The 10836-nt window shown below is 48.7% G+C and overlaps 1 long non-coding RNA gene across 1 annotated transcript; it reads left to right on the forward strand.

Moving 5' to 3' along the window:
* The first annotated feature begins 5798 nt into the window (after nucleotides 1–5798).
* On the forward strand, nucleotides 5799–6650 carry LOC135399431 (uncharacterized). The gene is made up of 2 exons (XR_010424256.1): nucleotides 5799–6024; nucleotides 6490–6650. It is a non-coding gene; the product is annotated as an uncharacterized LOC135399431 (long non-coding RNA).
* Nucleotides 6651–10836: the final 4186 nt, after the last annotated feature.

A 10836-nucleotide genomic window follows, 5' to 3' on the forward strand; every position in this document is an offset into this window, starting at 1 on the left:
GAGGATCTACCAAGCTGATCATGATGGAATGACGATCGACCATTCGCTTCGACATTTATAGTAAAGCTTTGCCTCTCACTCTCTATGACGTCATTGAACGTGTTTGAACATGTTAAGACGTGTTTGAACATGTTCGGACACGGGCGGCGAAGTCGCCCCTGGACACACTCGTTCCTCTCTCTTCCTCTCTATGACGTCATTGAACGTGTCTGAACATGTTGGGACGTGTTTAGACACAGGCGTCGAAGTCGTCCCTGGACACACTACTTCCCTCTCTCTCTCTATGACGTCATTGAACGTGTTTGAACATGTTTGAACGTGTTTGAACATGTTGTGACGTGTGTAGACACGAACCCCGCAATACGAAAAACGTCACGCAGTACGAATTAGATTGGTGGTTAGTGTGTCGAGCCCAGTGTAGAAGGATCCTGGGTTCGAATCCCACTCTGGGTCTTCTTGTCGTCATGTACAAGTCGTCCCAGAGTGTTAGCTTGAAATTAGTGTAATGTTTTATTCAACGCCGATGACATCATTGTCATATGCGACATCGCAAAAAGGCGCGAAAGACGGAAGGCGGGGTGGTCAAAGTACAGACGACACCGTCGCAATGCGAGGAGGAGGAGAGCGGTGTAGCGACTATAAAAGGTGCGCTGGTTCTACGACGATTGATCGACAGCCCATGAGGGGCATTCATCCACGACGTGAGTCGTTTCGTGGACCAAAATGTAAGTTGACCGTCTCTGCTGTGAGAGTGTATTCTATGCATGACATTGTTTTTTCAGGAACCAATAGCCGCTGTCACCGCATGACACTGAACACAGGGTCTCATCCCATCCTCTCTCATCATCATCATCATTCTCAAGCGTTCCTCAACTGAAGGGAAAAGTGAGCATTGTTTCGTGAGAGGAAATCTCGTACTGATTTTGTTTGACCGCAGTGCCGCGCTGTCTCGTATGTCAGTACGACCCCATCGATGCCATGCTCGTGGCCGTAGAAAGAGAGCACGAAGCTAGAATAGAGAATCTCGGTAATAGCCCAGTCGTCCTTTCAGATGACGACGACGACGACGACGACGACAGAGTCAGTAGTCCGCCTTTCGTAATACCTGAAACGGACGACGACGAACCCCTAGATGGACATGACAATGCAGACGAATTGCTCATGTGGGAAGGGGATCAGTCGTATGCAGATTTCATTCCTCTGTCTGGTAGGGTTCGAGATGAATCACCAGATGCAAGCCCAGAATTTCGAAACGAAGCTGAGCCTGTCCAGGGTCGTAGAATCGTTGAATTGAGAGAACACGTCGTAGAGAATCATCCCTCCGTCACGGAGAGACGATTCCTTCCTTTTTTTGTCACAGATGAGGCATTTGACGGAACGGCTACTAGGTACACGCTTCTCTGTTCCCCGCACGACGACAACGTCGACGATTTGCGACTCTATCTACCGAGCATAGCTCCAGTAATCACGCGCGTCCTCGAAGCTTATCCCATGCCTTTCAAATTTTGTCTGTGCTCGAAAGCGCTCATGGTTAAGGACGGAGCCGACGGGTTGACTTCTCATCTCCTTCACGTGAACCTTCACATGAGAGTGGTTCATAACCGTCAAGAAATCGAAGACGCGATAAATGCTGCTATCGCAGAATCCTCGCAACGCGTAGAAAACTATGCGAGAGAAGGGTCTGGTTTCACCTCGAACGACGTCCAATGTGTCGACTTAAAACTAACGCGTTTGAAACCGAAGCGGATTGGGTGCACGATCGAGCTTCCCGAAATGTTGAAGAAAAAAACAAAGACTCTCACAAACGTCAAACTTCCACCGAATCACGAAAACGAGTGTTTCAAGTATAGCGTGCTGGCACTCTTGCATCCGTTGAGGAGTAAACCAAACCTTCATTTTAGATACCACAAATACATGAATCCTTCGAATCCGGAGACGCGTGTAACATACTGGCCACCCTGCTTCCCAGTCACTTACGAAGACATTGCCCTGTGGGAGAGAAAAAACAAAATCTCCGTGTACATCTACGTGTTCGACGAGCAGACGAGTTCGATATCTACCGGACGGGTTCCCTGCACGCTCTATCAGGACAAAGTCCACCTGCTCGAGGTTAGGGAGCATTTCTATGGGATCCGAAAATTTAGCACTTTCATGGGGCGAGGTGACTATTTTTATTGCGAGAAATGCACGAGCGGTTATAGGACGAGAGGAGCGTTGGAGCAGCACGAACGTTTGTGTCGAGACGTAAACGAAGTAATTCTCGAAATGCCAAAAGCGGGGGAGAGCGTTTCCTTCACCAAGATACAGTACATGCATCCCTATCCCTATTTTGCGGTGTTGGACACGGAAAGCATACTGGAAAAGGACGCGCTCGTTAAGGACGCCTCGAGTGTGCACAGGATGAGCTCGTATAGCATTGTGCTAGTGAGAAGTTGTGATGGGAAAATAATGGACGTAGATGGCTATTTGGGACCCAACGCGGCAGAAAAATGCTTGCTCTCGCTCAAGCGATTTAGCGATCAAATCGATAGGCTGAACCGTCTTCCCTCACCGTTGGTCATGAGTATGGAAGACCACTTTCGGCACGCGAGCGCTACGCACTGCGAATTTTGTGGAATCGAATTTAACCGACATACGCGGAAGGTGTCGCATCACGACCACACCCGTTTCGTAGACCCCGGTTCCTCGAATTTTGTCGCGACGCTGTGTGATACGTGTAACCTTACGTGTCGTAACACTAAAGAACTCGTCGTGTGCGTGCACAACCTGCAGTACGATTTGAGCTCCCTTCTCCGCCATATGCACGTTCTAAATATGGGAGAACCGTGGATCTTAGCGTCTACCACAGAAAAAATACGAGGCTTCAATATTGGCGAGCTCCATTTCCGCGATACCACGCAGTTTTTCAACCTCTCGTTGTCTAACCTGGTAGAAACGCTCCTCTCCAGCGGTGGCGAGAGTGCGTTTCATTGCACCCGTCAAATGTTTGGTGACCGTTTCCGACGGCTTCTCAAGAAGGGAATTTACCCGTACACCTTCGTCGACAGTTTCGAAGTGTACAATTTGCCCGCACTACCGCCAAAGGAAGCTTTCAAAAGTGACCTGAACGATGAAGAGATCACGGACGAGGACTATCAGTACGCCCTCGAGATTTTCGAATTGTTCAAATGCAAGGACCTAGGAGATTACACGCGTCTCTACGTCACGCTCGACACCTGTCAGCTGTGCGACATCGTGCTGTATTTCAGAAAGATTGCGCTAGAGACGGATGGGATAGATATCTTACGCACCGTGTCCCTCGCCAGTTACGCGTGGAGTAGCGCTTTGAAGCTCACCAATGTCAAACTCGAGCTCATAAGCGACCAAGAGATGTACGAAACGATCGAGAAGGGAATCAGGGGAGGCATTTGTAACAGCTTCCACAGATACTGTCGGGCTAATCACGAGGGGTGCGACGATTACGATCCCCAGCAAGAAAAGACTTTTATCCAGTACCTCGACGTGAACAGTTTGTACCCCTACGCGATGACTTTTCATCTCCCAACAGGGGGCTTTGAGTGGGTCGATCCTTCGAGGTGGAGCGAGATCGATTTTCTCAACATTCCTCATGATTCGGAAGTGGGTTACGTCTACGTAGTAGACTTGTCGTATCCCGAAGAACTGCACGCACTCACCAGGGATTTTCCCCTGGCACCCGAACACAGGTGCGTGGACGAGAACGAACTCTCCCCCTACCAACGCCACCTGAAAGATGCGTTGTCGCTGAACGCCCCTCCCACCAAGAAACTCTTGCTGACGTGCTACGACAAAGAACGTTACGTCGTTCATTATGCATTGCTCGCTCTGTACGTGAGGTTGGGCATGAAAATAAAACGTGTTCACAGCATCCTCTCGTTCCGCCAAGACAACTTTTTGCGAACCTTCGTGCAGAGAAACGTCGCGTTGAGGAATGCCGCGACCACGAAATTCGAGCGACTTCTGTACAAAACCATGTCGAATAGTACGTTCGGTAAGACGATACAAAATGTAAGACGGATGAAAAGGTATGCCCTAGCCTACGACAAAGAAAGCGCGCTCAGAAAAGCTAGCTCCGTCGACTGTCAGCATTTTCTCATTCTGAGTGACAAGTGCATCTTGTACGAGATGAAGCAGCGCCGCATCAAATGCACGCACCCCCTTTACGTGGGCTTCGCCATTCTAGAAATATCCAAAGTCCGAATGTACAGCTTCATCTACGAGTCGCTCTTTTCTCGCTTGTCATGTCCAGTGCAATTGATCTATAGCGACACGGACAGCATAATTTTTTCTCTCACGTGTGAAAGCCTGGAAGAGCAGCTGGTGAAGATTGAGAGTGAGTTAGATCTGTCTTCCTATCCGCCAGACCACCCGCTTTTCAACGACGAGCACGCGAACCAGATGGGGTTCTTCAAAGACGAGACGGGGGGTGGAGTTATTCAGGAAGTCGTAGCCATCCGAGCGAAAATGTACAGCATTCTCTTGGCTGGGACACACAAACAGATCGCGAGAGCGAAAGGAGTTAAGAAGGACGTGGTGAGGAAACATTTATTGCACGAAGTGTACCGAGATTCTCTGTTCAATGAAACGGCGGTCTCTCAGAAGCAGTGCACCATCCAGAGTATAAAGCAAACGATGTACACCATTTCGAGACTCAAGAAGAGCTTGGTCCCCTACGACGACAAGCGCTATCTCGTGGATGCCGTACACTCCTTCCCTTATGGGAGCTGCGAATACGGTAAGCTTTGTTATGTTTTGACGCGTATAGGATTACGATAGTGCTCTCTCTCTTTGTGCAGCAACGGAAAACCCGGAAGAGAGCCCGAGAGCGTCGACGTCGTCAGGCATCGAGTAACCGCGGAACAAAGAGCTGCACGCGCATGTAATCGAGAATAAAAGTTCTAGTCGAGACATGCTTCTCTCTCTCTCTCTCTCTCTCGCAGACAGGAGAAGTACGGGTCATCGTGGCAGTGTGGTAGCGGAATGGGTGTACGAAAAGAATTACCATTCCGTCATCGTGCTGGTGCAGTGACCCGCGCAATGACGACGCTGCGATGAAGATACCCCATATCCTTTCTCTTGAGGCAAGTCAGGGAGGGTGCAGGCATCTATCGACCAAGTCCTTTGTATGTATTCAATAAAGATGTTTCAGTGAAAGAGCACACAGAGTCTCGTCAAAGTTATTCGGACTGTTTAATGCGTTGCATGTCAATAACCAAGCGGTATTTCAATAAATCAGTGACAAAGTTGGCGATGTAGACTGCTTGCAAATGTCGCTGCTTCCGTAGAGCGTGCTTAATATGAGCGATGGCACGAGCGAGAAGGCCCACGATGTCTGCAGCGATGTAGTTGAATTCTGCGTTGGACAAGCTCACAAATTCGCTCATTAGTCCCAGGGGTCCGTCCGGAACCGTTATGCAGACGTTCTTGTAACGGGCGTAAATTCGACGCACCATCTCCTGCAGCGGCCCCGGCGAGATCTCTCCTATATTGCCAAAGCCTACCATGTCTATCACGTAGCGAAAAGCAGTGATGACGAGCTCGTTGCGGGGACTTTCGCCGTTGAAACATTCCTTCTCCACTTCTTCCCAAGAAGCGTGGGTGCAGGAACAATTTTGTAAAGAGTGGTAGCTGAACATCTTCACGTAGTGATGACGCGAGCGCGGTGCGCGCTGCCTTTATACAGATAAACGCGCGCACAAAGAAACGAGAGTAAAACCGGAACCGAAAAGCCACCCGTCGCCGCTAGGAGCGCGCGCGCAGCAGAGAGCCGAAACCGAAAACACCCGCGGCCGGCGCAGAGGGAGCTAGCAGCGCGCGCGCGCATGCGCGGACGGGTGGAGCAGAGGGCGCGCGCGCGTCGCCTCTCTCAGTTTCTCTCGGACCGTCGCGGAAGACGGACGTGCGCTCCGCGCGCTCGCTCAGTTGCTGGCTGGATCTCGTAGAGAGCAGACGTGTTGTTCTCCGCGCTCGCTCAGTTTCTGCCTGGAAGTTGCCGCGGGGGAAAAGGTGAGTGATTTGACGCGCTCCTTTTCTCGTATGTTTGCCGTGTTTAGCGGTGACCGCGCTCGTGCTAAGCCTTTTCTCGCATGTTTAGACTTGTTTTGCGGTGTCCAAGCCTGTTGACGCATGTTTAGCGATGTGTGGTTCCCGCCTTGTGTTAGCTGCGTAGTGTTGAGGTTATGCCCAAGCGCGCTCCTTTTCTCGTATGTTTGCCGTGTTTAGCGGTGACCGCGCTCGTGTTAAGCCTTTTCTCGCATGTTTAGCGATGTGTGGTTCCCGCCTTGTGTTAGCTGCGTAGTGTTGGGGTTAGGCCTAAGCGATCGTCCCCCCGTAAGCCTTTTTCCCCCGATGTGTACTGTTTTCTGTTTAGCAGTAGCGGTTAGACCTTTTCTCTCGCATGCCTAGACTTGTTTAGCAGTGCTGTCATTTTTACCTGCCGCTAGTATCTTGTTCTCTGTCTCTCTCCTCTAGAGCTATGATGGTGGCGCCATCTGGTGTGATGCCTTGCAACTAAGTGGCCACCTGTCGTCGATCTCTGCAACTACCCGACGTCAACAAGCACTGGTCACCCCGGAGCGGCTTCTTCGCCGTGGCATCGTTGATTTTCGAATAAATTGTTTCTCTCCACTCTATTTCTATCTTTTTATTTTATTTTCTACCTATTTTTTATTTTTTATCAGCTCAAGTATCCGGAAACTGACATCTTCGTCTGGACGTGTCTTAGATGATCCCCAATTAGTGTAATGACTCCCTGGTGGGTCCTGATTAATGTGGGGGGTCCCAAATTGCTCTAATTGCTAATTAATGGCGTCCAGGCAAAGATGTCAGTTTCCGGATACTTGAGCTGATCCCATACTACTTGTGTCGCCCAGGAACCTGAGGTACGTGTTTGCGAGCTGGAGGGACGTCCTGTCTAGGCCATAATAAGCTCAAGAATGTGTTACTTCGATATACAGGGTATTTGCTCTAACGTGTGCAGAAACTTTATTTAAGGCGAGCGATAAAAGAGAAACGACCGCTACTTTTCAGCTACCTGACTAAGAAACAGGTGCTACCAGTGAAGCAGTACCTTTTTCTTACTCAAGTAGCGAAAAGCACCGCTTGCTTTTATACTATCGTTCCCATTAAAGACAATTTCTCGACGCGTTGGTGCAAACACCCTGTATAGTAAAACCTCATTAAACACAACAACAAGAACAACATAGATGAATGGATGATGATGATGTGGGATGTTTCCCTGCGTTGAGTGCAGGAAACAAAGGCAACACGACTGGGGGAATGTTCAACAAAAGTGGAAATGTCACACAACCAATGGCAGCAGCATAGGACGTGCACGGAAACACCGTTGGAACCTCGAGAAGTATGCAATACCCTGGGAAGTGGTGCCAGTGTGGCATAATGGGAAGCGCACGTGACAAGTAATGAAGAGGAGTTGGTTGGAATCCTGCCTCTGTCTGGATCTCCCGACGACTGCCATATTTCAATCTTGAAAACAGCTGTTTTCTTCTGGTGCACGTAATGTGCGATAAGATAAGGCTTTTAGAAAAGGACACCGCATTGGAGTATCATGGAAGTCGTCACAGCGCATTGCTTGTCGCGATGCGCAGTGACGATTGCTTCTTACTTTGGGACTGCCTGGGTTCCATTCCCGTAGCATCGCCTATGTACTTTCGAACGATGACGCAAAGAAGAAAGCACTGCCGTCATTGACGTGTCGAATCTACGTGGTTTCCCGTCAAAAAAAAAAAAAAAGTACATCGACGTCGCTGAACGGCAGCAAATGCGAACATTGTACGCTATACGTTTTAGTGTCCTTATGATGTGCTAAACATTACTCATATTTCATTGCAATCGGAAACTCTGATCAGCAGACCGGAGTCACTGTGCTTTCTACAGCGACGACTGTTACCATATACAATAGTTTCTTAGTTGACTATATCATTCGGCCTAGCTCTACGTCGGCTGAACAATGTTGCGGGAACGAAGAGCGGTTGCACAATTTACGTCGTGAATGACGTAGTGGTATTCTGATTCTTGTCGCCGATGATACTGCTCCAAAGGATTGGCAATGGCGCGTTTCTAACCTGTCCTGGAAGAGGCCGGAATTCTCAAAAGTTTTAGTATCGTTCGGATTCGCAACGCGTGGAATTGGTTACAACTCTAGTCAAGCCAAGTATCGTTAAACTCTACGTAATGATCGGCTTTTGAGTGTATTCTCGCAAACAACAACAACAAGTTTCATCAAGAGTTTCATCGGCGAGCGACGATACTCTTCCCCATTGCTGGATGTATTGTCCTATACGGTGGCTAGAAGCTCTGAAAGTGCTTTCAGGGCACAGCGTTGGTGGACCGGATTTGGCTTCGGTCCAAGTCAGTTTGACAAACTGGAGGGCGGGAGCCCATAGCTGATTTAGCGACACTGACAGCGTGGATCCGTACGGTTGCTAGGGCGGACAGTGGAGACGATGTGCTCGAGATGTGATATAGTAATGGTATAGTAATACTGTTTGAAGCTCTCTTTGTTACCGTCCCCTTCACCATAAACGGTCATTTTTGCGACTATCGATCAGTAGGTGCAATAATATATTTTCGATGGAAGCCGTTCTGTATATGTAGGCCCATACCCGGCCATGTGAATCCACCTGACGCAAACGTCATCCAGAGCAACCCAAGAGTCTATGCGGGTACACTCTCGCGGGTTCAGGTGTCTGTCCCGAACATCGTTTGCAATTGTTGTTGAGTGTAACTGTTTTGCGTAACATATTGAGTGTCTTCGGTGTTGTTTGTAGTTACTCTATTTCGCTGATGGATTTTGCAGCACCCTGTATGCCTATCGGCAAATAAATAACCAAGAAACTACGTGACAGCGTCTATTTACCATTACTTGAGTTCCGAGCTATTGGTTTGAAATACTGTAAAGCAGCATAAAGCTTTTAATATAAGAAAATTTATCTGTTCGATATCGTGAGCGCTCATTACTCTAACGTCCCAATTTTCGTCCTAACTGCGGTTAAATTTTTTTAGAAAATTTAAATTGAAGACGTCAGGCAACACTGTGTCGCAGTCACCACCAACTGCGTGTCGGTCGTTAACTACGGCGCAAAAACTACATTGGATCCGCGCAACACTGAGTCTAAAACAAGCTAAGTCGGCTACGCAGTCATCATGAGAAGCACAAGAAAGTCTGCACATGTGACACCGTTGCTTGACAGCTTACGGAGTATTTCCCACCAGATGTCGTCCCGAGACATTTTACCGCGATTTTACTCGCAAATTAAACCTACTTAGCGTTCCCTGTCACATATACCTCGAATAGCTCGGTGTACAAGCAAGATGTTAAAGCAAGCAGTGCGACTCCGCCACAAAATCGTCACAAGGGCGGCTGTATATGTATACTCTCTCAGCAGTCAGGACCATGTGTACAAAATATCTCCCTCCAGGAAATTGCGCAGTCAGTCAAGTGGGAGCTCTTCAGCAACCAATAGTACACACAGAGAGAGAGACAGACAGACACACAGACGATGATGAGACGGGGGCGATGCCGGCCAGCAGGCCGGGCGCTGTGTAGGGTAAAAGGGCGATGGATGTCTGCATGCATCACGCGCTGCAAGATCTCGCGTTCCAACTGGTGGACGAGACAGTTCATAAGGAGGTAGTGTAGGTCAGCACGCACATTGCGTGTCGGGTACAGGTCGGACAGAACACGGCCGAGTCGCTGCCTCATAACTGCGTGGGGTAAACGGAACGTTCAGTGCACGCGGTGAAGAAGGGATGCGTAATGTCGCGGAAGGCCAGGTGGAAAGAACACTGAGAGAGACGGATCCAGGGCTCCAGAATAACATAGTAGACCGCTCCTATTTTTTGTGTATATCTTATTGGGCATTTGATGGTAATTACCTTGTTCGTTTTTTGTGTAGCCCTCCATGAATGGTGTCGTCTAAGGTCAGGGGTATCTGCTTTATATCTCTATTACTTCTTGTTACTTGGCCTCCAAGACGGCTACAATGGAAATCACTGCGCGGAACTCAGTCACTTGATGCGCACAAGCACATGGCTTCATCAAGACGCACTTCCACTTCAGAAGCCATCTCTTGAGACACAATATAATTCAAGTGGGGTGGGATATTCTGTCTGCAGCCTCGTGACTAAACATTGATCATAAGGTTTGTATTGTAGTAGCACGAAAACTTATCGCGTTAAATGATTTGGACGGCGACGCACTGCCGAAAAGAGGAATGAAAATTCACGCAACCAAAACGAAATAAGCGAGTGCACCTTCGTAATGTACTTCCTGAGCCTCTAGGATCTGCTCATAGTAAATAGCCATAAAATACATATATAACTCGCGGATGACGAGAGCGGTGATTCCCCGTTTTTTATTTTACCAATCAGTAAATCAATCAATAACAGCGCGTGCTCAAACATCGGCCACTCGCATTGGTATTCCGCCTCTACCCGTTTAGCGCGCCCCTTGAAGCTGAAGCTTTTTTTAAAGATACCGCCACATCCATCCAGGTTGAATCCGAAAATATGATGCCGTTTTTTTATTTTTTATTTCTCGGCAAAGGTAAAAAATTCGACGCCAATGAGCGTAGTAGTTTCCGTGCGATTTGATGCAATGCATAGCAAGAGAAGACATTGAGGTTATGGTGAATTTCTCCTTCTGGACATGAGACAAAAACGTAACACGCCAAGGTGCCAGGCACAAAATATTTCGGGGAGGGGGGGGAGGGGGTGTCTATGGGGACTTTACAAGGAGGAGGAGGATTTCAACTGCGCGTCCCTCTCCCAAATGCACAAGGAAAGGTACAACTCCGG

The sequence above is a fragment of the Ornithodoros turicata genome, chromosome 7, assembly GCF_037126465.1.
Source record: "Ornithodoros turicata isolate Travis chromosome 7, ASM3712646v1, whole genome shotgun sequence".
NCBI classification, from domain to species: Eukaryota; Metazoa; Arthropoda; class Arachnida; order Ixodida; family Argasidae; genus Ornithodoros; species Ornithodoros turicata.